At 49.1% G+C, this 26,652-nt stretch overlaps 1 long non-coding RNA gene across 1 annotated transcript in view; it reads left to right on the plus strand.

Moving 5' to 3' along the window:
• The window catches only part of LOC147100030 (uncharacterized), a 47,884-nt gene extending 22,008 nt beyond the window's left edge, over window positions 1-25,876 (plus strand). Inside the window, exon 3 of the long non-coding RNA XR_015073858.1 lies at window positions 25,429-25,876. This is a non-coding gene — a long non-coding RNA (uncharacterized LOC147100030). The remainder of the gene's footprint in view (window positions 1-25,428) is intronic.
• The last annotated feature ends 776 nt before the right edge of the window (window positions 25,877-26,652 follow it).

A 26,652-nucleotide genomic window follows, 5' to 3' on the forward strand; every position in this document is an offset into this window, starting at 1 on the left:
GCCTGAGGCAGTTTCTAACTTTGATGGTAGATTCCACCTTTTTGTGCTAGAGTTTCTATTCAAATCATCAAATATTCCAGTATCCTTTTATCTGAGTGAATAAATAGGAGATAGTTTTTAATGTGATCTTAGCTCCCCAGACTTTGTGCATCACCGTCACTCAAGTTAGATGCATTTCTTGCTATGATCCTGACAATTTATGTTTCTTCTGTTTTTGCCTGCACAGCCTCTGATCTAATCCACCACTCAGCACATTGTGCGCTAGTTTTCATTCGTACGTCATTACCACTTTCCTCAACATTCCTAATGTGCTTATGTTACTGACCTATTTTTGCACTCATCACACCTTGTGTCCGACAGATCCCTCTCAGTTTCCATCTGGGCTTGATGCATTTGCTAATGAGTCTCGGTCTGGGCTTGTTGGAATCATCGTATTTGCTACAGGGAGTCAGCAGGAGCATGTTGGATTTGTTGTTTAGCCACTGTCTGGGCTTGCTGTCTGTACTGCCAGGTGTCTGCCAAGCCTTTTCAGGTATCCTCCTGGATATCCTGTAGACAGCCAAGCCCTGTTATTAGCGTCATTGACTGTGTCATAGCAGAACCCTTTCTTCCATCTCTTTTTTGGGGATTCTAGTCGTAACATCAATAAAGTGACGTTGCAGCTTTGCTTTTAGCAGGCTTACTAAAGGAAGAACCGGATCTACAGGTTTAAAGGAACAGAGTAGCTTTATACTGTAACTGCTAGCTCAGATCCACAGCAATTTAAACCTCAAACGTTTCTGGCAAGTTATCCTGGGCATCACAAGTAATTATGTTAACATGCGTAATAAAATAACCTTGCATCACCTGAATCAACAATATTCACAGGAACTAACCAGACATCACAAACATGGGGAATATTCTCTTTCACAAATAATTATACACCAGAAGCCCTTAGGCTGGATTTATACTGCAACTTTAGCATTGTTGTGAAGTGCATTCGCAGTTATGCTTAAATTGCACTATAAATGCAGAGTCAGAGAGCAATCCGATTCAAGACACCAACTGGAGGAGATAATCTCGCACCACTTGGAGCGTAACGCATGTGATGTTAAGCAAGATTTATGAAGAGCTTCAGATTCTGTTGGATGCCCTGGACACTTTCAAAAATGTGCTTGCTGTTAATTTAAATGATTAGATACTATGCTATCTAAACATTTGAATTTTAACCACTAGGTGAGGAACATGCATGTAACCTTACATATACATAGTCATACTCAGAGAATCATACCTATCAGCTAACGTCTCCTTCATCCCCATCCCTGGGTATGTCCTGTCCCACCAGCAGGACAGACCCATCAGGGGTGGTGGCACAGTGATATACAGTCGGGATGGAGTGGCCCTGGGAGTCCTCAACATTGACCCAGGACCATCCCTGGTTCAATGAGGAGTGTAGAAGAGCATGCCAGGAGCAGCACCAGGCGTACCTGAAAATGAGGTGCCAACCTGGTGAAGCTGCAACACAGGACTGCATGCATGCTAAACAGCGGAAGCAGCATGCTATAGACAGGGCTAAGCAATCCCACAACCAAGGGATCAGATCAAAGCTCTGCAGCCCTGCCACATCCAGTCGTGATTGGTGGTGGACAATAAATAACTAATGAGAGGAGGAGGCTCCATGCATATCCCCATCCTCAATGATGGTGGAGCCCAGCACGTGAGTGCAAAAGACAAGGCTGAAACATTTGCATCCATCTTCAGCCAGAAGTGCCGAGTGGATGATCCATATTGGCCTCTTCATGAGGTCCACACCACCACAGAAGCCAGTCTTCAGCCAATTCGATTCACTCCACGTGATATCAAGAAATGGCTGAACGCACTGGATATAGCAAAGACTATGGGCCTTGACAACATTCCGGCTGTCGTGCTGGTGACTTGTGCTCCAGAACTAACTGTGCCTCTAGCCAAGCTGTTCCAGTACAGCTACAACACTGGCATCTATCCGACAATGTGGAAAACTGCCCAGGTATGTCCTGGCCACAAAAAGCAGGACAAATCCAATCCAGTCAATTACCGTCCATCAGCCGACTCTCAATCTGGAAGGTGTTGTCGACAGTGCTATCAAGCAGCACTTTCTCATCAATAACCTGCTCACCGGTGCTCAGTTTGGGTTCTGCCAGGACCACTCGGCTCCAGACTTCATTATAGCCTTGGTACAAACATGGACAAAAGAGCTGAATTCCAGAGGTGAGGTGAGAGTGACTGCCCGTAACATCAAGACAGCTTTTGACTGAGTGTGGCATCAAGGAGCCCTAGTAAAATTGAAGTCAATGGGGATCAGGGGGAAATTTCTTCACTGGCTGGAGTCATACCTAGCACAAAGGAAGATGGTTGTGGGTTGTTGGAGGCCAATCATCTCAGCCCCAGGATGTCGCTGCAGGAGTTCCTGAGGGCAGTGTCCTAGGTCCAACCATCTTCAGCTGCTTCATCAATGACTTTCCCTCTATCATAAGGTCAGAAGTGGGGATGTTCGCAGATGACTGCACTGTGTTCAGTTCCATTCGCAATTCCTCAAATAATGAAACAGCCCATGCCAGCATGCAGCAAGACCTGGACAACATTCAGGTTTGGGCTAATAAGTGGCAAGTAACATTTGTGCCACACAAGTGCCAAGCAATGGCCATCTCCAATAAGAGAGCGTCTAATCACCTCTCCTTGACATTCAATGGCATTACTAGCATAGAAACCGACACCATCAATATCCTGGGGGTCACCATTAACCAGAAACTTAATTGGACCGGCCACATGAATACTGTGGGTACAAGAGCAGGTCAGAGGCTGGGTATTCTGCGGCGAGTGTCTTGCCGCCTGACTCCCCAAAGCCTTTTCACCATCTACAAAGCACAAGTAAGGAGTGTGATGGAATACTCTCCACTTGCCTGGATGAGTGCAGCTCCAACAACACTCAAGAAGCTCAACACCATCCAGAACAAAGCAGCCAGTTTGATGAGCACCCGAACCAGCACCTTAAACATTCACTCCCTCCACCACCGGCGCACTGTGGCTGCAGTGTGTACCATCTACATCTACAAGATGCACTGCAGCAACTCGCCAAGGCTTCTTTGACAGCACCTCCCAAACCCGCGACCTCTTCCACCTAGAAGGACAAGGGCAGCAGGCACATGGGAACACCAGCACCTCCAAGTTCCCCTCCAAGTCACACACCACCCTGACTTGGAAGTATATCACCGATCCTGCATCATCGCTGGGTCAAAATCCTGGAACTCCCTCCCTAACAGCACTGTGGGAGTACCTTCACCACACGGACTGCAGCAGTTCAAGGCGGCTCACCACCACCTTCTCAAGGGCAATTCAGGATGGGCAATAACCTTGTCAGCGACGCTCAGATCCCGTGAATGAATACATTTTTAAAAAACACAGGCCAATCTCCTGGGCAGGAGAATAGCACTTCCAGTCAGGTTGTACAAACAAAGTCCTGCCTGGCTGGACTGATGTTGCAGCTGCCATCCTCAGACCCATAGCTGCAGCCTAAATTCTTCAGTTGTGTGGTGGGGGTGGGGGCAGAATGAGCTCAGAGCTACAGTAGCTAAAATAATTTTTAACTGATGTAAACCAACCAGCTTTTAGCAGGATAGCTAAAGAGCGAAGGGTAGTGACCAGATCATTACAGCAGCGGTTCTCTGTCAGCTCCAGCTGTACATAATCAACTTTCTACGCAGTGTAAATCTTTGCACCATTTCCTCTGCTGATCAGAAAGCACCAGCTGAGGAATGCAGCGACTCAGTGTGAATAAACCTGATGTGAGATGAAGCAGTTGAAGTAACCTGTATGCTCAGAAAATCCATTTCTCGTTGCAATTTCCTCTCATAGTATACCCAGTTTAATAAAATCGCAGGATCAATGGTCCTACTGAGTAACTGAATTGAGATTCAACTGGTTGATAATGAAAAAATATGGTTCACTTGCTAAAGTTTATTGAGATGGGAAGACACAAAATGAAAAATGTTCCATCTGTCTGTTCAGTGAATCACTCAGCTCTTCACGGAGGCAGTGATCATGACCCCTTTACCATGCTGTTCCTTTTCTTCAGATTCCCCAGTGAGAAAGCATTTCGCAGTTCATTTCAGTGATGTCAAAATAATCGGATCAAAATTGAGAAAAGGCCTTGCAGTAACTCGCTCAGTGGGTTCGTTTCATGAAGCAAAAGAAGCAATTACATTTCAAACGTTTTTAATTTTTGAGAGCTTTTTAATATGCACCTCAAGTATGCTTGTCGGATCTGTGCTTACATTGGATTGCAGCAAACCTCCAAAGCAGATATCGTTCTGCCATTGCTATTGTTTAGCATCTATCAGTTTCTATGATTGTGGGAAATGGATGGGGATTTTTATCTGTTATTGAAGTTGAAGTTTTGTGTCAGTCAAGGTGAGGAACAGAATATTTTTCACTTAATATCAGCATCAAGAACTCCTGGGGTCCCTGGTGGGGTGAAGCAGGAACTGAGGAAGGGATATTCTCAGACACAGTGACCCTCATCAAACTTTTCCTTTTGCCACACAGCTACAACTCTACAGCCTCACATGGTAATAGTTTTCAATTAGTGCTGAATTGTGCCCAGTATTGTGGGCTTGTGCTTGCTAGGAAATAGATTGAGAATGCACAAACTAATTTCACTTAGGACCTTTGCCAGCTGTGAGAGAGAGAGAGAGGAGCCATGCACCTCATCAATCTAGGTGAGACTCAAACTCAGATCTCAGAGGTGAAAGTACCGATCTGACCTGTTGTGTCAGCCAGCTCCTATTGTGCATACAAATTTTAATATATTAATGCATGAAGTCCTCTCAGTCATACCTTAAGTGACAGGACCGTTGCTCAAAATATTCATAAGGTTTTTATTTTGCTGAGGTTCACAGTCTTTAATTTACTTTCCTGAGTAATTCTAATGATCATGTTTGTAATTATTATAAATTATAGACATACAAATTCTAGAAAGTAAATTAATTACGATTGCTACAGCTAGCAAGGTCAGATAGGGGTAAAGAAGGTTGAATGCGCTTCTATTAAGTCCTTGGTGCTTTATAATCCTTTACTAGAATTAACAGAAAAGGTGTCAGTTATATCAACAGCAGTTTTTTTATGCAGGAGGGTAGATCTGTCAGTTCTCAGGCAATACTGTCTTTTTCTAAAGCCCTGTCTATTCTGTGATAAAACTAAATGCTGCACAAATCTTGCTCTCAGAGAATCCAATGGAATCCCTTGCTTCAATGCGTGTAGACTACAAGAGAGAAAATCAGTTAGATTTATTTTAACATAATATACTCGTTTACGGTAGTTTTATGATTGCAGTAACTACCATGGTATTTTAAACAGATTCGTTAGATTCCCTGATTATTATTAACTGTTGTTGGTGGATTTGAGTTTCTGTTTACCAGCAATTACATGGATGGTTGATCTGATCCTTCTGAGCATCATACAAGAACATCAAGAGCAAATTGAAATCTGAGTCAGTTGGTTCGAGCAGCCAAGATGCAACAGCTGAAACTGTTTCCACAGTCATGCAAGCTTCTAGGAAGTTTTACATACTGCTCCTGTTATCATCAATTGTAATTGGAATCAAAATTACGTTTTCCTAATCACATGTTACAGTTGAGCAAATTGGTGTTTTCAATGTTACCTCCATCTTACTGTCTAGCTGAGTAAAAAATTAAGCCTCGATTTTAACTCGGAAGCGAGCATTGAGCTTGCAGGGCCCCTCTGCAGTGAGGTCCAGACCATTTGAACTCCCGTGGGTTTTATCTCCATCTCGCTGGTGAGTCCCCTCCCCCTCAATCGCCCCCCCACCCCACCCCCCCCAATCTCGGTAGGAATCTGTCCCTCGCCAGTGGGCAGGAGGGGACCACTGCTGGGATCTGTGGGAATGGTCCCTAGCAGTCAGATAAATGCATCGGTGGGTATAGTAATCTGGGATGTAATGTTTAAGTTATCCACCAGATGGAGCCAAATATTAAGGGTTCACATTCACCAGTTTTTAAGGTAATGGGTCATGTATTCAAGGTCCTGGTACACCAGTTTATACGGTAATGTGGCATTGCATTATGGGTATGACTCAGGGGTTCTTCCTCCATCTTGTGATCGGGCAGTAAGAATTGTGTGCCTTGCCTGCAGCCTGTAAGAGATGTTTCTCTGCTACACCGTGCAATTAAACAGTTGGGTTTTGTTCCTAATATCTCGCTTCCCTCAGTTTCTGACCTTACATCTCGGATATCACATATTGGCGATGAGGATAAACAGATCACATCTTGACGAAGAAAAAAAAAAGAAAAGGAACACAGAATAACAGATCATGGCTGCTACGGTAGGAAAGATCTCTGCTTTTGATGTTCAGATGCAGACCTAGGATGAATACTGCGAGGTGTTGATGCATTTCTTTGAAGCAAATTATATAGATGATGTCGGAAAAAGGAGAGCGATTTTGCTCACTTCCGTGGGAAGTCAGATGTATAGTTTAATGAGAAACTTATGCAGTCCTGAAAAGCCTGGAGACAGATCATTTGCTAACTTAGTGGCCTTGCTAAAGGACCAATTCAATCCCAGACCGAGTGAGATTGTACAGCGTTTCAAATTTAATTCACAGAACAGAAAACTGGGAGAGACTGTATTGGATTATGTAGCGGTGTTGAGGAAATTGGCACACGATTGCAATTATGGCAACAACCTGAAAGACATGCTGAGAGGTAGGCTAGTTTGCGGGATAATGGATGATCGAATGCAGTGGAGATTATTGTCCGAGACTGGGCTTACACATGAAAACGCGTTGGAACTTGCTAAAGCCATAGAGACAGCGAACTGAGATGTAAAAGAAATACAAGGTTCAGACTAGACTACTACAAAGCAAGTTGCAGGTCAGGTTGTTGTGCACAAGTTAAATATGCATCAGAAACCACAACGTGAGCATGTAAAGGCATGTTATAGATGCAATGGCGATCACCTGGCGAGGGAATGCAGGTTTCTGGTGGAAAAGTGCCACAAGTGTGGGAAAAAAGGACACATAAAACGTGCATGCAGGGCAAAAGCAACCGTGGAGGAATACAAGCCAAAAGGGGGAGGAAAGCAAAACCTAGGAAGAGAAGTTAAAAAACAGGGAGCACATCACATCAGCGGAGAAGCTGAGAAAGAAGACGACATGTTCATAATGCATAGTATGGTAGAGAACATTCCAAAGGTGGATCCTATCACTTTGCAACTGAGAGTAAATGACTCTAAGGTCAACTTTGAAGTGGATACAGGATGTGGTGTGACCATAATGAACAGGGAGGAGTACTCAAAGTTGTGGAACTGTGCAAAAGTTCCAGAGTTAAAGTCTTGCTCTATGCAGCTTAAAACATATACCAGTGAATGAGTGGCGACATTGGGTACAGCTACTGTAACTGTGCAACACAGGGACACCGTGGAACAGCTACCAATAGTTGTAGTATCGGGTTCCGGACCAAACTTGTTAGGTCGGGGCTGAATATAAGAACTTAAATTAGATTGGGGAGCAATCAAATAGAGGGAGGCAAACAGTTGTCTTTGCAAGAAGTGTTGATTGAACATGAGAACGTGTTCAAGGAAGAACTTGGCACATTTAATGGCCCCCCAGCTAAGATTTATGTAGACAAGGAGGCACTGCCAAGGTTTTTTAAACAACGACCTGTGCCGTATGCCATGAAACCGAAGGTAGAGGTTGAGCTGGATCGTCTTTTGAGAGAGAACATTCTGGAACCCGTGAAATGTTCAGAATGGGCAGCTCCCATTGTACCTGTTTTAAAACCGGACAATTCGGTAAGACTCTGTGGAGATTATAAATTGACAGTAAATAGGGTGTCTAAACTAGAACAGTATCCTATTCCCAAAACAGAGGATCTCTTTGCAAACCTGGCTGGAGGGAAGAAATTCACGAAGCTGGATATGAGTCATGCATACTTGCAGATTACACTAGATGAGGAATCCAAGAAGTATGTAACCATAAATACACACAAGGGTTTGTTTACCTATAACCGCTTACCATTCGGTGTCTCACCTGGTCCAGCTATTTTCCAGAGGACTATTGAGGGGGTACTGCAAGGGATCCCACATGTTTCAATCTATCTGGACGACATTCTGGTGACGGGAAGAACCGACCAGGAACATCTGAGCACTCTGAGAGAGGTACTACAAAGATTGGATAAGGCTGGGTTACGGCTCAAGAGGAGTAAGTGCACTTTCCTGGGGAATGAGGCCGTGTTCCTGGGACACAGAGTGGATGCCACCGGGCTCCATCCAATCAAGGAGAAGGTACAAGCACTGCAGGAGGCCCCAGCTCCTACCAATGTGACTGAGTTAAAAGCTTACCTGGGACTGCTAAACTATTATAACAGATTTTTACCAAACTTGGCAACAGTGTTAGCACCTCTTCACAAACTTCTGCATAAGGAGACACAGTGGCAGTGGGAAGAGGAACAGAGGGTTTCATTTGAACAGTCCAAGAAACTGATGCTGTCCTCGGATGTGCTGGTTCACTACAATGCAGAGAAAGACATCATTCTCTCTTGTGATGCTTCACCTTATGGGGTGGGGGCAGTTCTTTCACACAGCTTGGAAGATGGAACAGAAAGACCAATAGGGTTTATGTCTCGAACTCTGACACCAGTGGAAAAAACTATTCCCAGTTAGATAAAGAGGGGTTAGCAGTAATGTTTGGGTTACAGAGGTTTCACAAGTACATATATGGCAGGAAATTCACCATATGCACCGATCATAAAACTCTTTTATCTCTTTTTAATGAAATGAAAGCAGTACGACAGATGGTGTCACCCCGGATCCAGAGGTGGGCGGTGACGTTGAGGGCATATGAGTATGTCATCGTTTACAGAGTGGGTACAGAGTGGAGCTATAGTAGGGGGTGATTTACAGCCAAATACAGAGGAAAAAACAAGTCAGCTGGGAAGGCAGAGCAAATATGTGAAGGCAAAAGGGAATATGGCAGGGCTGGAAGGCATTTATTTTAATGCAAGGAGTCTTGCAAATAAGGTGGATGAACTGAAGTTGTTGTTGAACACATGGGAGTACGATATTGTTGCTATCACGGAGACATGGTTGAGGGAGGGTCAGGACTGGCAGCTCAATATTCCGGGGTATAGAATCTTCAGGCGAGACAGAGGGGGGTGTAAAAGGGGAGGGGGTGTTGCAATATTAATTAAGGAGTCAATTACTGCTGTAAGGAGGGATGATATATTAGCGGGTTCCTCTAATGAGGCCATATGGGTAGAACTTAAAAACAAAAAGGGGGCAAGCACTTTGCTGGGAGTGTACTATAGGCCCCCAAACAGTCAGGGGGAGATAGAGGAACAGATATGTAGGCAAATCTCAGAGAAGTGTGAAAATAATAGGGTAATAATAGTGGGGGATTTCAACTTCCCCAATATAAATTGGGATAGTCAGAGTGTGAAAGGCTTAGAGGGTGCAGAATTCTTAAAGTGCATCCAGGAGAGCTTTTTGAGCTAACATGTAGAAAGTCCTACAAGAGAGGGGGCGGTACTGGACCTAATTCTGGGGAATGTAGCCGGGCAAGTGGTGGAAGTATCAGTAGGAGAGCATTTTGGCGACAGTGACCATAATTCGGTGAGATTTAAGGTGGTCATGGAAAAAGACAAAGACGGCCCGGAAATAAGGGTTCTAAATTGGGGGAAGGCCGATTTTAATATGATAAGGCAGGATCTGGCCAAAGTGGACTGGGAGCAGCTACTTATAGGAAAATCCACATCAAAACAGTGGGAGACTTTCAGAAGGGAAATAGAGAGAGTACAACGCCAACATGTTCCTATAAAGGTCAAGGGTGGGACCAACAAGCAAAGGGAACCTTGGATGACAAGGGATATACAAAAATGCATTCGAAATAAAAGGGGGGCTTTTGGCAGTTACAAAAGACTAAAGACGGAAGAAGGCCTAGAGGAGTATAAAAAGTGCAGGGGCATACTTAAAAAAGAAATTAGGAGGGCGAGGAGGGACCATGAAATAACACTGGCGAGCAAAATAAAGGAAAATCCTAAGATGTTTTATAAGTATATTAAGGGCAAGAAGATAACCAGGGAAAGGGTAGGGCCCATTAGGGACCAAAGTGGCAATCTGTGTGTAGAGCCAGATGATGTAGGCGGGGTTTTAAATGAATTTTTTGCATCTGTGTTCACTATGGAGAAAGACGATGCAGACATAGAAATCGGGCAAGGGGACTGTGACATACTTGAACATATTAGCATCGAGAGGGAGGAGGTGCTAGCGGTTTTAGCAGGCCAAAAAGTGGATAAATCCCCAGGCCCGGATGTGATGTATCCCAGGCTGCTGTGGGAGGCAAAGGAGGAGATTGCAGGGGCTCTGACACAAATTTTCAGAACCTCTCTGGCCACAGGGGATGTACCAGAGGACTGGAGAACAGCTAATGTAGTACCATTATACAAGAAGGGTAGCAGGGATAAACCAGGGAATTACAGGCCAGTGAGCCTAACATCTGTGGTAGGGAAATTATTGGAAAAAATTCTGAGGGACAAAATTAGTCTCCACTTGGAGAGGCAAGGATTAATCGGGAATAGTCAGCATGGCTTTGTCAAGGGTAAATCATGTCTGACAAATCTGATTGAATTTTTCGAGGGGGTGACTAGGGGGGTGGATGAGGGAAATGCTGTGGATGTGGTTTACATGAACTTCAGTAAAGCTTTTGACAAAGTCCCGCATAGGAGACTGGTCAAGAAGGTAAGAGCCCATGAGATCCAGGGTGCCTTGGCGCGTTGGATCCTAAACTGGCTGAGTGGCAGGAGGCAGAGGGTGATGGTCGAAGGTTGCTTTTGTGACTGGAAGCCTGTGTCCAGTGGGGTACCTCAGGGATCGGTGCTGGGTCCCTTGTTGTTTGTGATCTACATAAATGATTTGGATGAGAATGTAAAAGGTATGATCAGTAAGTTCGCAGATGACACGAAAATTGGTGGGGTGGTAAATTGCGAGGAGGAAAGCCTCAGGCTACAGGACGATATAAACGGGTTGGTCAGATGGGCGGAAAAGTGGCAAATGGAATTTAACCCTGAAAAGTGCTGTGGTAAACCACGTTCACTATTGTATCACTGTTAGTAGTTAGCACTGTTCACCACTGTTCGTTATAACTGTATCACTGACCACTATTGTATCACGGTACGAGGTCGCCTCTTGCCACACTGCTATACCTGGGATGACCACTGCCGACTCCGCCTTGGCTCCACCCACCAGGCCAGGTATAAAGGTGAGCGACTGGCTGGTATTCCTCCTGCTTGGATCGGATCACCCACGAGAGTGGGCTCTGTTATTTAGTCAATAAAAACCTTTAGTCACCTTCGTAACTCTTCACCTTTTATTGGAGGAATTGATAGGTATATCAATTTTATTGACTAAATTTAATGATGTCCGACAACGAGTCACAACCGGCGGAGGAGCCACCAGCGCAGCTCCCAGGAGCACAGCCACACCAGCCAGCTTGGCTGCGAGCCCTCAGACCGCCGTACCTGGACCTGAACCCACGAGCAGCAAACTCAGCCGCAGACTTTAAACACTGGCTGGTCTGCTTCGAATCATACCTGAGAGAATCCAGCGTCCCTCAGGCATCCAAACTAAGTGTCCTGCAGGCACAACTGAGCCCGAGAGTATACACTCTCATCGAGGACATGACTACCTACGAGACCGCCATCAACCTGCTGAAACAGAAGTACCGGACCCCGGTAAACTACATGTACGCTAGGCACCTCCTAAGATCACGGCCGCAACAGCCAGGAGAATCAGTAGCCGAATTCTCACAGGCGCTATATGCACTCGCCAGGAAATGTGACTTTAAATCGGTGTCGGCAGCCGAAAATACTGAAGATAATATCCGCGACGCATTCCTGAAAGGCCTACGGTCCGAGTACTCACGGCAAAGACTGCTGGAAGCTAAAGACCTCAGCATGGAAAAAGCTGAAGCCCTCGCTATCTCCCTGGAAGTGGCCCACCAAGATCAGGAAGCATTCACCAGGTACTGCTCGCGACCCTGGGACTCGGGCCCGACCCCTACCACAGCACCCTTCCCAGCGCCGCCCCCGGGACCTACCTCTGCGTCGGCGTCCCGGACCCGACCGGCCCCGCCACCCCCGGCACCGGCCCCGACATCGGGCATCCGCGATCGGGCCGCCGGCTGTTTTTTTTTGTGGCCAGGAGAAGCACCCGAGGTCGCACTGCCCAGCCAAGAACTCCATATGTAAAACCTGCCTGAAGAAAGGCCACTTCTCCAAGGCCTGCAGGAGCGGATCCTCAGAGGCCAGCAGTGCCGCATGCGAACTATGGGGGCGGCCATCTTCGTTTAGGGCAACTGAGGCCAGCATCCCCACACATGAGTCATGGGGGTGGCCATCTTTGTTTAGGGCAACTGAGGCCAGCATCCCCACACATGAGTCATGGGGGCGGCCATCTTTGATTAAGGCAACCGACCCCAATAGTGCCTCATGGGGCCCTACCTCGTGGGAGACGCCATTTTACTCACCACGCCCGACCGCCTCGCCCGCAGATGACAACGACTCGCTCAGCTACACACTAGCTTCCGTCACCCTGGACCAAGCCCGCCCGCACCATCTGTCCAAGTCAATGATGGACATCAAAGTGAACGGCCACGCCACAACCTGCCTGTTCGACAGCGGAAGCACGGAGAGCTTCATCCACCCAGACACGGTGAGCCACTACTCCCTCTCTGTCCTACCAACGCGCAGCCGAATCTCGATGGCATCGAGGTCCCACGCCACGGACATCAGCGGCTACTGTGTCGTGACCCTGTCGGTTAAGGGCACGGAGTATAAAAACTTTAAACTCCTCGTCCTCCCCCATCTCTGCGCTGCCGTCCTACTAGGGCTGGACTTCCAATCCCACCTCCAAAGCGTAACCCTAGCATACGGTGGACCCCTCCCCCCACTCACAGTCAACAACCAGCAAACGTTAAACCGCCCACCGCGTAACACCTGCAGCCTCTCCACCCTCAAGGTCCCGCCACCCTCTCTGTTTGCTAACCTTACCCCTGACTGCAAACCCGTCGCTACCAAAAGCAGGCGGTATAGCGCCGGGGACAGAGCCTTCATTAGCTCTGAGGTGCGGCGCCTCCTGAAAGAGGGCATTATCGAGGGGAGCAGCAGCCCCTGGCGTGCCCAGGTCGTAGTCGTAAAGACCGGCGATAAAAACCGCCTGGTCATCGACTACAGCCAGACCATAAACAGATATACCCAGCTGGACGCATACCCCCTCCCCCGCATATCTGACATGGTCAATCAGATTGCACAGTATAAAGTATTCTCGACCATCGACCTGAAGTCGGCCTACCACCAACTCCCTATCCACCCTGAGGACCGCCAGTATACCGCCTTCGAGGCGAATGGGCGCCTATACCACTTCCTTAGGGTCCCCTTCGGTGTCACTAATGGGGTCTCGGTCTTCCAAAGGGAGATGGACCAGATGGTTGACCAGAACGAACTGCAGGCTACATTCCCCTACCTAGATAACGTCACTATCTGCGGCCGCGACCGGCAGGAACATGACGCGAATCTGGAGAAATTCCTCCGTACGGCCCAACGGCTGAACCTCACCTACAATAAGGAGAAATGTGTGTTTAACACCACGCGCCTTGCCATCCTCGGCTGCGTAGTGGAGAACGGAATCATCGGCCCCGACCCAGAAAGAATGCGCCCCCTCATGGAGCTACCCCTCCCCCACTGCCCTAAAGCACTTAGGAGAACCCTGGGGCTTTTCGCCTACTATGCCCAATGGGTACCCAATTACGCGGACAAAGCCAGACCCCTCCTGAAAGCCACTTCCTTCCCCCTCATGGAGGAGGCGTGCGCGGCCTTCTCCCTCATTAAGGGAGACATAGCCAAGGCCACGATGCACGCAGTGGACGAGTCCATCCCCTTTCAGGTGGAGAGCGACGCATCCGACTTCGCCTTAGCCGCCACCCTAAACCAGGAGGGGAGGCCAGTGGCCTTCTTCTCAAGGACCCTACAGGGCCCCGAGATCCGACATTCGTCGGTCGAGAAAGAGGCCCAGGCGATCGTGGAGGCAGTACGGCGCTGGAGGCACTACCTGGCAGGCAAACGATTTACCCTCCTCACCGACCAGCGTTCGGTGGCTTTCATGTTTAATAACAAGCTGAAGGGCAAAATCAAGAATGACAAGATTTTGAGATGGAGAATCGAGCTCTCCACCTACGATTATGAGATCTTGTACCGGCCAGGCAAGCTGAACGAATCCCCTGATGCCCTTTCACGAATGACATGCGCCAGCGCGCATATCGATAGGCTTCAGACCCTCCACGACCAGCTCTGCCACCCCGGAGTCACCAGACTCTACCATTTCATTAAGGCCCGCAACCTGACCTACTCCATCGAGGAGGTCAGGACCATGACCAGGAACTGCCAGACCTGTGCGGAGTGCAAACCGCACTTCTATAGGCCGGACCGAGCAAGCCTGATCAAGGCCACCCGCCCCTTCGAGCGCCTGAGCATCGACTTTAAGGGGCCCCTCCCGTCCTCTGACCGTAATGTGTACTTCCTCAACATCGTTGATGAGTACTCCCGTTTCCCCTTTGCCTTCCCCTGCCCCGACATGACCAGTAGCACGGTCATTAAGTGCCTGAATGCCCTCTTCGCCTTGTTCGGGTTCCCGAACTATATACACAGCGACCGGGGCTCCTCCTTCATGAGCGAGGAACTCCGGCAATTCCTCCTAGAGAGAGGTATTGCAGCAAGCAGGACCACCAGCTACAACCCCAGAGGTAACGGTCAGGTGGAAAGAGAGAACGCGACGGTATGGAAGGCCGTCCTCTTAGCCTTAAAGTCTAAGGGCCTCCCAACCTCCCGCTGGCAAGAAGTCCTCCCGACAGCGCTGCACTCCATCCGGTCATTACTTTGCACGGCCACTAACACCACCCCCCATGAACGAATGTTCGTTTTCCCCAGGAAGTCGACTACGGGAACCACTCTACCAACCTGGCTGACCGCCCCGGGGCCGGTCTGGCTGCGGAAACACGTGAGGACCCATAAAACGGACCCCCTGGTCGAGAGGGTGAACCTCCTGCACGCCAACCCCCAGTACGCCTACGTGGCGTACCCAGACGGGCGGGAGGACACTGTCTCCCTACGAGACCTCGCACCCTCAGCCGATCCGGAAACACCGCCACCACCCCCCCCAACCTCAGTCCAGGTAGACGGCATGCCAGAACCCCACGAGCCCTCGCCGACCACGCAAACACCAGCATCAACACCGGATAAGGCACCAGCACCGGATAAGGCAACACCACCGCTGCGGCGATCGGAGAGGCTTACGAAGCCTCCGGACAGACTGACCTACCAGAATTGGTAGTACACTTCACCCCGCCGGACTTAATTCTAAACAAGGGGTGAATGTGGTAAACCACGTTCACTATCGTATCACTGTTAGTAGTTAGCACTGTTCACCACTGTTCGTTATAACTGTATCACTGACCACTATTGTATCACGGTACGAGGTCGCCTCTTGCCACACTGCTATACCTGGGATGACCACTGCCGACTCCGCCTTGGCTCCACCCACCAGGCCAGGTATAAAGGTGAGCGACTGGCTGGTATTCCTCCTGCTTGGATCGGATCACCCACGAGAGTGGGCTCTGTTATTTAGTCAATAAAAACCTTTAGTCACCTTCGTAACTCTTCGCCTTTTATTGGAGGAATTGATAGGTATATCAAGTGCGAGGTGATGCATTTTGGACGGACAAATAAGGCAAGGGAATACACAATGAGTGGTAGGACCCTAGGAAGTACAGAGGGTCAGAGGGACCTTGGTGTACATGTACATAGATCCCTGAAGGCAGCGGAACAGGTAGATAAGGTGGTTAAAAAGGCATATGGGATACTTGCCTTCATTAGCCGAGGCATAGAATATAAGAGCAGGGAGGTTATGATGGAGCTGTACAAAACGCTGGTGAGGCCACAGCTGGAGTACTGTGTGCAGTTCTGGTCACCTCACTATAGGAAGGATGTGATTGCTTTGGAGAGGGTGCAGAGAAGATTCACCAGGATGTTACCTGGGATGGAGCGCCTCAGCTATGAAGAGAGGCTGGACAGGCTGGGGTTGTTTTCCTTGGAGCAAAGAAGGCTGAGGGGGGACCTGATTGAGGTGTACAAAATGATGAGGGGCATAGATAGGGTAGACAAAGAGGAACCTTTCCCCTTAGTAGGGGGGTCAATAACAAGGGGGCATAGATTCAGGGTAAGGGGCAGGAGATTTAGAGGGGATTTGAGGAGGAACTTTTTCACCCAGAGGGTGGTTGGAATGTGGAACTCAATGCCTAAAAGGGCGGTAGAGGCAGGAACCCTCACAACATTCAAGAAGCATTTGGATGAGCACTTGAAATGCCATTGCATACAAGGCTATGGACCAAATGCTGGAAAATGGGATTAGACTGGACAGGGATGGATGGGCGGCGCAGACACGATGGGCCGAAGGGCCTCTTTCTGTGCTGTAAAACTCTATGGGCTAGATTTTCAGTAGCTTGCGCCAGCAGTTAGCGCCTTAAGAGAAGTGATTTCCGGGCGCTATGCGTGTAGCGCCTGGGCGCAGCACAGTTTGCGCCCCGCCCCAAATTAAGTTGCCCGTTAGCGCCGGCGCAAAGTATAGCGGCCGCCCGGATGCGCGCGCAGAAAATGACGTCACATCCTCGTGCAACGCCCTTTGGCCGCCCCGAATCCAAACTTCAGTCGGACCGCCCCATTGTGCGGCTGGCGTCCAGAGCGTTTGTAAAATGGAACGCAACACACCCTGGGGAGCGCAAATTAAAGGGCACTCCTCCTGCACTATATACGGCACTCTGCATGTGTTGTGTGGAAGGATCCAGTGTGTGGTTGTGAACGGTGTATTTATGTTTCCTCCTCCTCCTCCTCCTCCTCCTCCTCCTCCTCCTCCTCCTCCTCTTGTTTAGTCCCCCAGACTCTGCCTTTGAAACAAACACATGCACCCTTCCCCTTTAAGAGCTCACTGGCACCAGAGTGTCTGCCGTGCGCTGCGCCCGAGCTCGGGCGCTGCGCTCTGCACCGCCGGCTTAGCGCCTAAAGATAGTAGTGGAACGCCTCTTTTAGCGCTCCACCAACCTCTTAGGGCGAAGCCACTGAATTTCCGGCAATGGGGCGCTACTTTGGGGCGGGTGCTAACTTCGGGCGGGCGCTAAGGTTAGCGCCCCAAAACTGTCTATACTGAAAATCTAGCCCTATGGCCTAGAAATTCAGTGCCCTTAGCGCCGATTTTGCGGCGCTAGAGGGCCTAGCGCTGCAATTGGCGCCGGTTCCTAAATTGCCTGGGGCCCTTCCGCGGCGGTAGACCGGTAGCGCTGCGCCGGCACCGATGACGTCATCGGTGTGCGCAGCATCCCGGTTGCCGTGGTAACCCGGCCCCAAGCTGAAATTCAGTTGCACCCGCCTCGCCCGTGGCAGGCGCAACTAAGACTCTGGCAACAGAGTCTTCCCCCAGTGTGCGCCGGCGCATAAAGGTGGAGCGGCGGCCGGCCGCGTTCCCGGCGGCCGCCTGCCCGCACCTCCCTTCCCGGACTCCTGCATTCCCCCCCCCCGCGGCCCTGATCAGTGTCTCATGCGAGCCCGGCACTTCCCCGAGGTGCCGGGCTCAGATGTCGGGTCAATCCGCCGGACAGTTGTCGGCTGCAGGCAGCTCCTCCTTAACAGGAGGAGGAGGCCTGCAGTTCCCCCGCCTGCCGCACCGCATCGGGTGCCGCAGCGGGGGATTAGCGCCGGGAAACCCAAGTTCACGCCCGTTTTGAGGCGCTAAAGGAGGGTTTTAGCGCCCGCCGCCGTCTGGGCCCGGCGCACCCGAATTTTCGTCGGGCGCTGCCGCATTACCGCTGGCGCAAACTTTCTGGCGCTACAGCCCTGGCAAGACCAGAACCCAATTTCTAGGCCTATGACTCTATGGGCTAGATTTTCAGTATAGACAGTTTTGGGGCGCTAACCTTAGCGCCCGCCCGAAGTTAGCGCCCGCCCCAAAGTAGCGCCCCGTTGCCGGAAATTCAGTGGCTTCGCCCTAAGAGGTTGGTGGAGCGCTAAAAGAGGCGTTCCACTACTATCTTTAGGCGCTAAGCCGGCGGTGCAGAGCGCAGCGCCCGAGCTCGGGCGCAGCGCACGGCAGACACTCTGGTGCCAGTGAGCTCTTAAAGGGGAAGGGTGCATGCATTTTTTTAGGAGGAGGAGGAGGAGGAGGAGGAGGATGATGATGATGATGATGATGATACACCATTCACAACAACACACTGGATCCTTCCACACAACACATGCAGACTGCCGTTTATAGTGCAGGAGGAGTGCCCTTTAATTTGCGCTCCCCAGGGTGTGTTGCATTCCATTTTACAAACGCTCTGGACGCCAGCCGCAGAATGGGGCGGTTCGACTGAAGTTTGGATTCGGGGCGGCCAAAGGGCGTTGCACGAGGATGTGACGTCATTTTCTGCGCGCGCATCCGGGCGGCCGCTAAACTTTGCGCCGGCGCTAACGGGCAACTTAATTTGGGGCGGGGCGCAAACTGCGCTGCGCCCGGGCACTACACGAATAGCGCCCGAAAATCACTTCTCTTAAGGCGCTAACTGCTGGCGCAAGCAACTGAAAATCTAGCCCTATGACTCTATGACAAGGCGGGCAAGTACCATGGGAACGCAGATGCCTTGAGCCGTCTTCCACTGCCAGGTACACCTATCCGTGCAGCTCCAGAGGACAGAGTTTTGATGTTGGAGGACATGGACACAGCAATTGTGACTGCAGAACAAGTAAGGACATGGACCGGTAAAGATCCAGTACTGTCTAGAGTCCGAGAATATGTGATGAGGGGTTGGCCACAGCATCCGGAAGGGACTGGTTTCACACCTTACAGTGTCAGGAAGACAGAGCTGGGTGTGCAGGATGGTTGCGTGTTGTGGGGAGCACGAGTGATTATTCCACAGCCAGCACGACAGTATATCCTAGGGCAACTACATCAGTGTCATCCTGGAGTTTCGCGTATGAAAGCCTTGGCAAGGAGTTACTTGTGGTGGCCAAAGCTAGATGAGGAGATAGAAAATCTAGTCAAGATATGCAGCACTTGTCAAGTACACAGGAAGGCACCAGCAGCGGCTCCTCTCCACCCCTGGGAGTGGCCGGATAAACCATGGAGAAGATTACATGTAGATTATGCGGGTCCATTCATGGGAAAGATGTTCCTCATAATCATTGATGCACATTCCAAATGGATGGATGTTTATCCTGTAAATTCTGCTTCATCGACTGTTACTATAGACTGCCTGCGTAAGAGTTTTAGTAATCAAGGGCTACCGGAGATCGTAGTAAGTGACAATGCCACGTGTTTTGTGAGTACAGAAACAAAAGAGTTCATGAGAAACAATGGCATAGTGCACGTGACCTCAGCTCCATATCATCCGTCTTCAAATGGACTTGCGGAGAGAGCCATACAAACATTTAAGGAGATGATGAAAAAAAGTGCGGAAGGGAGTTTGGCAGCCAAGGTGTCACGAGTTCTGTTCAGCTACAGAATAACACCTCAATCTACCACAGGACTCTCTCCTGCTGAGCTGTTGTTAGGACGTCGACTACGCTCCACTCTTGACCTGGTTCACCCAGATCTAAAAAGGAAGGTGGAAAACCAACAAATCAAACAAAAGGAGAACCATGACAGAAGGAGAAAGAGCCGCAGTTTTGGAGAAGGAGATGCGGTCCTTACCAGGAATTTCAGTTATGGTCCAAAATGGATTCCTGGCATCATAGACTCAATGACCGGTCCAGTATCATATACGGTCATGGTGAGAACTGGTCAGGTAGTATGCAGACATGTGGATCAGATACTGACCAGACCAGGGGAAATCAAAATGGAGGTTCCAGAGGAGATGTCGGAGGACAAGTTGGCCCCCAGTTATCCAAATGCATCGGTGGTACCACCACCACGAATAGAGCCAATTCCACCTGGACCCCTTTGTCAAGAGGAAACCAGCGTAGCAGAGTCAGATACTTTGAGTACTGCTCAGGAGCAGCAGGTGGCTCTACCACAACCAAGCAGGGACTTGACTGTGAGACGTTCACCAAGGTCTCACAAGCCACCAGCAAGATTGATAACGACCTGCTAGATTCGTTCAGTATGGACTATCGTTAAAGGAGTTTCCTTATGAGACTTTTTAAGAATGTTGTTAAGAAATTAATGTTCAACTTAAGAGGGGAGGGATATAGTAATCTGGGATGTAATGTTTAAGTTATCCACCAGATGGAGCCAAATATTAAGGGTTCACATTCACCAGCTTTTAAGGTAATGGGTCATGTATTCAAGGTCCTGGTACACCAGTTTATACGGTAATGTGGCATTGCATTATGGGTATGACTCAGAGGTTCTTCCTCCATCTTGTGATCGGGCAGTAAGAATTGTGTGCCTTGCCTGCAGCCTGTAAGAGATGTTTCTCTGCTACACCATGTAATTAAACAGTTGGGTTTTGTTCCTAATATCTCGCTTCTCTCAGTTTCTGACCTTACCACTCGGATATCACAGTGGGTGTGTGGTGGGTGGGGGGGTGGGGGGGTGGTGGTGGTGGGTGGGTGCGGAGGTGATCTCGGTCATGGGAGGGGTGCGGGGGAAGCATGGGAGAGGGCAGGTCCATAGTGTCCTTGTAGGGCCTGGAGGAGCACGCCTGATCCTGCCGGTTCACAAGGGTTTGCATATTTATGAGGTCATCACCTGCCTGCAGCGAGGGCCTCACACGCTGCCCAAAACGTGCCTATTAAAATGGCACGGAGCGAAGTTGCCCTTGAGAAGGTGGTGGTGAACCTTCTCCTTGAGCTGCTGCAGTAGGTGTGGCAATCGTACTCCCACAGTGCTGTTAGTTAAGGAGTACCAGGGTTTTGAACCAGCGACGATGAAGGAATGGCGATATATATGTCCAAGTCAAGGATGGTGTGAGATTTAGAGTCTTGGGGCTAGATTTTCAGTTGCTTGCGCCAGCAGTTAGCGCCTTAAGAGAAGTGATTTTCGGGCGCAATGCGTGTAGCGCCTGGGCGCAGCGCAGTTTGCGCCCCGCCCCAAATTAAGTTGCCCGTTAGCGCCGACGCAAAGTTTAGCGGCCGCCCGGATGCGCGCGCAGAAAATGACGTCACATCCTCGTGCAACGCCCTTTGGCCGCCCCGAATCCAAACTTCAGTCGGACCGCCCCATTGTGCGGCTGGCGTCCAGAGCGTTTGCAAAATGGAACGCAACACACCCTGGGGAGCGCAAATTAAAGGGCACTCCTATAAAAGGCACTCTGCATGTGTTGTGTGGAAGTATCCAGTGTGTTGTTGTGAACGGTCTATTTATGTTTCCGGCCTCCTCCTCCTCCTCCTCCTCCTCCTCCTCCTCCTCCTCCTCCTCCTCCTCCTCCTCCTCCTCCTCCTCCTCCTCCTCCTCCTCCTCCTCCTCCTCCTCCTCCTCATCATCATCATCATCATCATTTTCCCCTTTGAAAAAAACACATGCACCCTTCCCCTTTAAGAGCTCACTGGCGCCAGATTGTCTGCCGTGCGCTGCGCCCGAGCTCGGGTGTTGTGCTCTCCACCGCCGGCTTAGCGCCTAAAGATAGTAGTGGAACGCCTCTTTTAGCGCTCCACCAACCTCTTAGGGCGAAGCCACTGAATTTCCGGCAACGGGGCGCTACTTTGGGGCGGGCGCTAACTTTGGGCGGGCGCTAAGGTTAGCGCCCCAAAACTGTCTATACTGAAAATCTAGGCCATAGAGTCATAGAGTTATACAGCACGGAGAGAGGCCCTTCGGCCCATCGTGTCCGCGCCGGCCATCAAGCCCTGTCTAATCTAATCCCATATTCCAGCATTTGGTCCGTAGCCTTGTATGCTATGGCATTTCAAGTGCTCATCCAAATGCTTCTTAAATGTTGTGAGGGTTCCTGCCTCCACAACCCTTTCAGGCAGTGAGTTCCAGACTCCAACCACCCTCTGGGTGAAAAAGTTCTTTCTCAAATCCCCTCTAAACCTCCCGCCCTTTACCTTGAATCTATGCCCCCTAGTTATTGACCCTTCTACTAAGGGAAAAAGCTCCTCAGTATCCATCCTATCTATGCCCCTCATAATTTTGTACACCTCAATCATGTCCCCCCTCAGCCTCCTCTGCTCCAAGGAAAACAAACCCAATCTGCCCAGTCTCTCTTCATAGCTGAAGCGCTCCAGCCCTGGTAACATCCTGGTGAATCTCCTCTGCACCCTCTCCAAAGCGTTCACATCCTTCCTGTAGTGTGGCGACCAGAACTGCACACAGTATTCCAGCTGTGGCCTAACCAGTGTTTTATACAGCTCCATCATAACCTCCTTGCTCTTATATTCTATGCCTCGGCTAATGAAGGCAAGTATCCCATATGCCTTTTTTACCACCTTATCCACCTGTTCCGCCGCCTTCAGGGATCTGTGTACTTGCACACCCAGATCCCTCTGACCCTCCATCTTGCCTAGGGTCTTACCATTCATAGTGTATTCCCTTGCCTTGTTAGTCCCCCCAAAGTGCATCACCTCGCACTTTTCCGGGTTAAATTCCATTTGCCACTGTTCCGCCCATCTGACCAACCCATCTATATCGTCCTGCAGACTGAGGCTACACTCCTCGCTATTTACCACCCTACCAATTTTTGTATCATCCGCGAACTTACTGATCATACCTTTTACATTCATATCCAAGTCATTAATGTAGACCACAAACAGCAAGGGACCCAGCACCGATCCCTGTGGTACCCCACTGGCCACAGGCTTCCAGTCACAAAAACAACCTTCGACCATCACCCTCTGCCTTCTGCCACTAAGCCAGTTTTGTATCCAATGTGCCAAGGCACCCTGGATTCCATGGGCTCTTACCTTCTTGACCAGTCTCCTGTGCGGGACTTTATCGAAGGCCTTACTGAAATCCATGTATACCACATCCACTGCGTTACCCTCATCCACACACCTAGTCACCCCCTCAAAAAATTCAATCAAATTAGTCAGACATGATCTTCCCTTGACAAAGCCATGTTGACTATCCCTGATTAATCCTTGCCTCTCCAAGTGGAGACTAATTTTGTCCCTCAGAATTTTTTCCAATAATTTTCCTACCACTGATGTTAGGCTCACTGGCCTGTAGTTCCCCGGTTTTTCCCTACTTCCCTTCTTGAATAATGGTACTACATTAGCGGTTCTCCAGTCCTCTGGCACATCCCCTGTGGCCAGAGAGGTCCTGAATATATGTGTTAGAGACCCCGCAATCTCTTCCTTTGCCTCACACAGCAGCCTGGGATACATTTCGTCCGGGCCTGGGGATTTATCCATTTTTAGGCCTGCTAAAACCGCCAATACCTCCTCCCTCTCGAAGTTAATATGTTCGAGCATATCACAGTCCCCCCGCCCTATTTCTATGTCTATATCGTCCTTCTCCATAGTGAAAACAGATGCAAAAAATTCATTTAGAGGTGATGGTGTTCCTATGGCCTTGTACTTCAAGGTGACGGAGGTCGCAGGTTTGGGATGTGCTAGCGAAGAAATTTGCGATATCTTAGGCAGGGCACTACATCTCAGGTTAGCTGCTTGACTGTGAAGGTGGAGAACAGATCGCTGTAAGGCCCCCGTCTCTATCAGAGGTGCCGATATCTCCACAGCCATGGTTTTAACATTGCTTGGTCCACTGTTCATTGGCAAGTGAAGTATCTCATAGAATGAAACGTGGAAGTGTATGCAACGGACCCTAGGGGCAAATTTTCCCAGGGTCCTCACGCTCGCTTGCTGTAACTTTGATGGGGAAACCCAGAAAAATAGAGTTTTACACCATTTTCTAATGATTTTACCCCAAAGTTACAGTGGAAACTGGAAGAACTCCCACAGAAAGTCATCTCATATATATCATTTGAAATGATTTACGATGACATCGAACCACCTTTCAAAATAATTACATTTGGTGATAGTTGGATCAACCCAGGGGCATGTTCTAAGTTCCATCTCCCTTGCCCAGTGCCTGTGCCTCTTGGAAAATCACAGGCCACAGCCCACCATTTTCCATCTGTTCAGTTTAATAGAAGGGGGGGGTGGAATAATTGAGGGCAGCATGTTTGCAAAATCACAATATATGTGACTGGCGAGCAAGTGTCTCACAAACAAGACAAGTTATTAAAATTAGTGCTTTTATCCCACTAGCAATAATTATTTACACTCACACTGAATCTATATTGGAATGTGGCCTGTAATATTAACACTTCTTAATGCACTATGGGGAAAAAATTTGGTTGCTTTGTGCAAAGCAACTAGCGCCCGGGCACAGCGCCGCCAACGCCTCCCTCGAAATGCAGCGGGATGTTAGCGGTGGCGCTAACCCGCGGCGCTGACATCACCGCTGTGCCCAGCGCCCCGGCCGCAATCTTCGGTAGCGCCCCCTGACTTACTGCCGGACGCTATGTCTGACGGTGTCAGGGGGGGGGCCTACCTGCGGCCGGGGCGGCCACCTGCCAGCACATGCCTCCGCTGCCGCTTCTGGCCTCCTGACCCACCGCCCCCCCCCGCCCCCCACGGAGTGCCGGCTGAGCTCCATGAGCCCGGCACTTCTCTCGAGTGCTGGGCTCTTTTGCCAGCACTCCCGATCCCCGGGGGCCCCGGGTCGCACTGCGCAAGGCGCCTCCCCTTTAAGAAGGATACTCCCTCGCAGTGCCCCAAGAGGGAGGCGGGGCGCTTCCAGTAGCGCCCTGCTTCCCTCTTGGGGCGCTACCACTCAATTTCGGCCGCGGGGGCGCTAATTTTTCTGGGGTGCTAAAAGTAGCGCCCCAGCAAAGTTAGCGCCCCAAAGGGGTCGCGACTCAATTTTTCCCCCTATACTCTTTAAAATTGTAACTTCCGGCCAATAGACACTGCAGTAAAGTTACTGATAGTGCCTGCCCCTTTAATACATAAAAGGTAATATCCTTTGTTTATATTTTAGTTGTAAATCTGAATACAATCATTAAAAAGGAATTCATCTGTGAAATGCTGCAAGCACATGTTAATTTTGTATTATTTTTCATTACATGGTGGCACTACAATTGCTTGGCTACTATCGGTGCTGATCGGAGTTGCCTTTAGAACAGAATGTTCTTTGTCAGATCTCGAGAGCTTAGTCTGTGGCATTTACTGTGACCGTTGGAACATCAAAATTACATTTTGCTTTGGACACAACATGCTGCTTTCATTGTGTTTCATGCACTGGCCTATTTCTCTGAACATCCTTATGAAGAATCAGCAGCCAGTCAATTCGCAGCAGCCTGCCATAATTTCTGTACGTTGTCATTTTAATGATAACCTCTGATTTATCCTATCTGTGTTTTTTTTGCGTTTTCAAAAGATCTTGGACTTCAGACGTCCTCCTCCGGCTGCTCTGCTTCCCTGACATTATGCTTGCTGATGCACCATGTTGGGTTTGCCCAGCCTGTCTGAAGTGAGACGTCCCACCTGGCAGCATCTGATCAAACCCACCGCAGCGGGAAGGGGAACTCTAAAGTGTCAATCAACCAGCAACAATACGCTTTGTGGTATAAAGCTTCACCCCGATGCTATCGGGCCAGCGCGATTTGCATTATCTTGAAATTGCTGTGAATAAGAAAAGGTTCGGCTTGCCCTGTTGTGTGATGACATATAAAGCCCTCGTAACAGGGATGTTCTGTATCCTTTCCCAGACTGCCAGCGTCACCAGAGTTTATTTTAATGGACTATAATGTTTCTATATAACATAGGCAAACATTCTAAAAACGACTGACACTATGCTTGTATTTTGGAAATCTATTTTTGATATTCTCAGCGATAACTTTAAATATTAAATACATTTTTCAGTTATCCTATACTTTTTATGATTATTATTCATCTGCATCTTATTGAATAAATGTAAGACCTGCAATTAACTAAATTGACGTCGGTAGGGCCTATGTGGAGGGCTTTGTGTATGCCTGCACTTAAAAGGCCAACTTGAGGCACTCACCCTGCAATTTGATTGGTCAAAATTAAGAACACAATTTGTGAGAAGCACATGGTGAAAATATTGCTCAATTTGAGTCCGTAGTTTTAGAATCTTTTGTTCCATATTACGAATAGCCTTTCATTTTTACTTTTTAAATATATTTCTTTTTCACATCGGTGTGCCAAAAAGGGATGGACGTGTTGGGAATAATAGCTGTCGCAGGACTAGTCGTTAAACCGAGTGCCCTCTCGAGTGGATGTAAAAGATCCCATGGCACTATTCGAAGAAGTGAATGTGAGTTCTCCCCGATGTCCTGGCCAATGTTTACCCCTCAAGCAACACCACTAAAACAGAGCATCTGGTCACTCACCTCACTGCTGTTAGTGAACTGGGTGCTACACTTACTATATTGCAACAGTGACTACAATTCAAAAGTACAGGAAACTTTGGTTTATCCAGAGGTTGTATGTCCGGAAACCTCGATCTACCGGCAGAAATCAGGAGCCGTTTTGTTAGGTTTTTTTTCTTCTCGTGGCTTTTTTTTCCAACAGTCAGGCTTTGCAAAGTCTCTCTGAAGCTGTTGCTAAGCTACAGAGATGCTTCTAAGGTACGGGC

The sequence above is a fragment of the Somniosus microcephalus genome, chromosome 27 (genome assembly GCF_052327205.1).
Source record: "Somniosus microcephalus isolate GS21.2 chromosome 27, FLI_Smic_1.0, whole genome shotgun sequence".
In the NCBI taxonomy this organism is placed as follows: domain Eukaryota; kingdom Metazoa; phylum Chordata; class Chondrichthyes; order Squaliformes; family Somniosidae; genus Somniosus; species Somniosus microcephalus.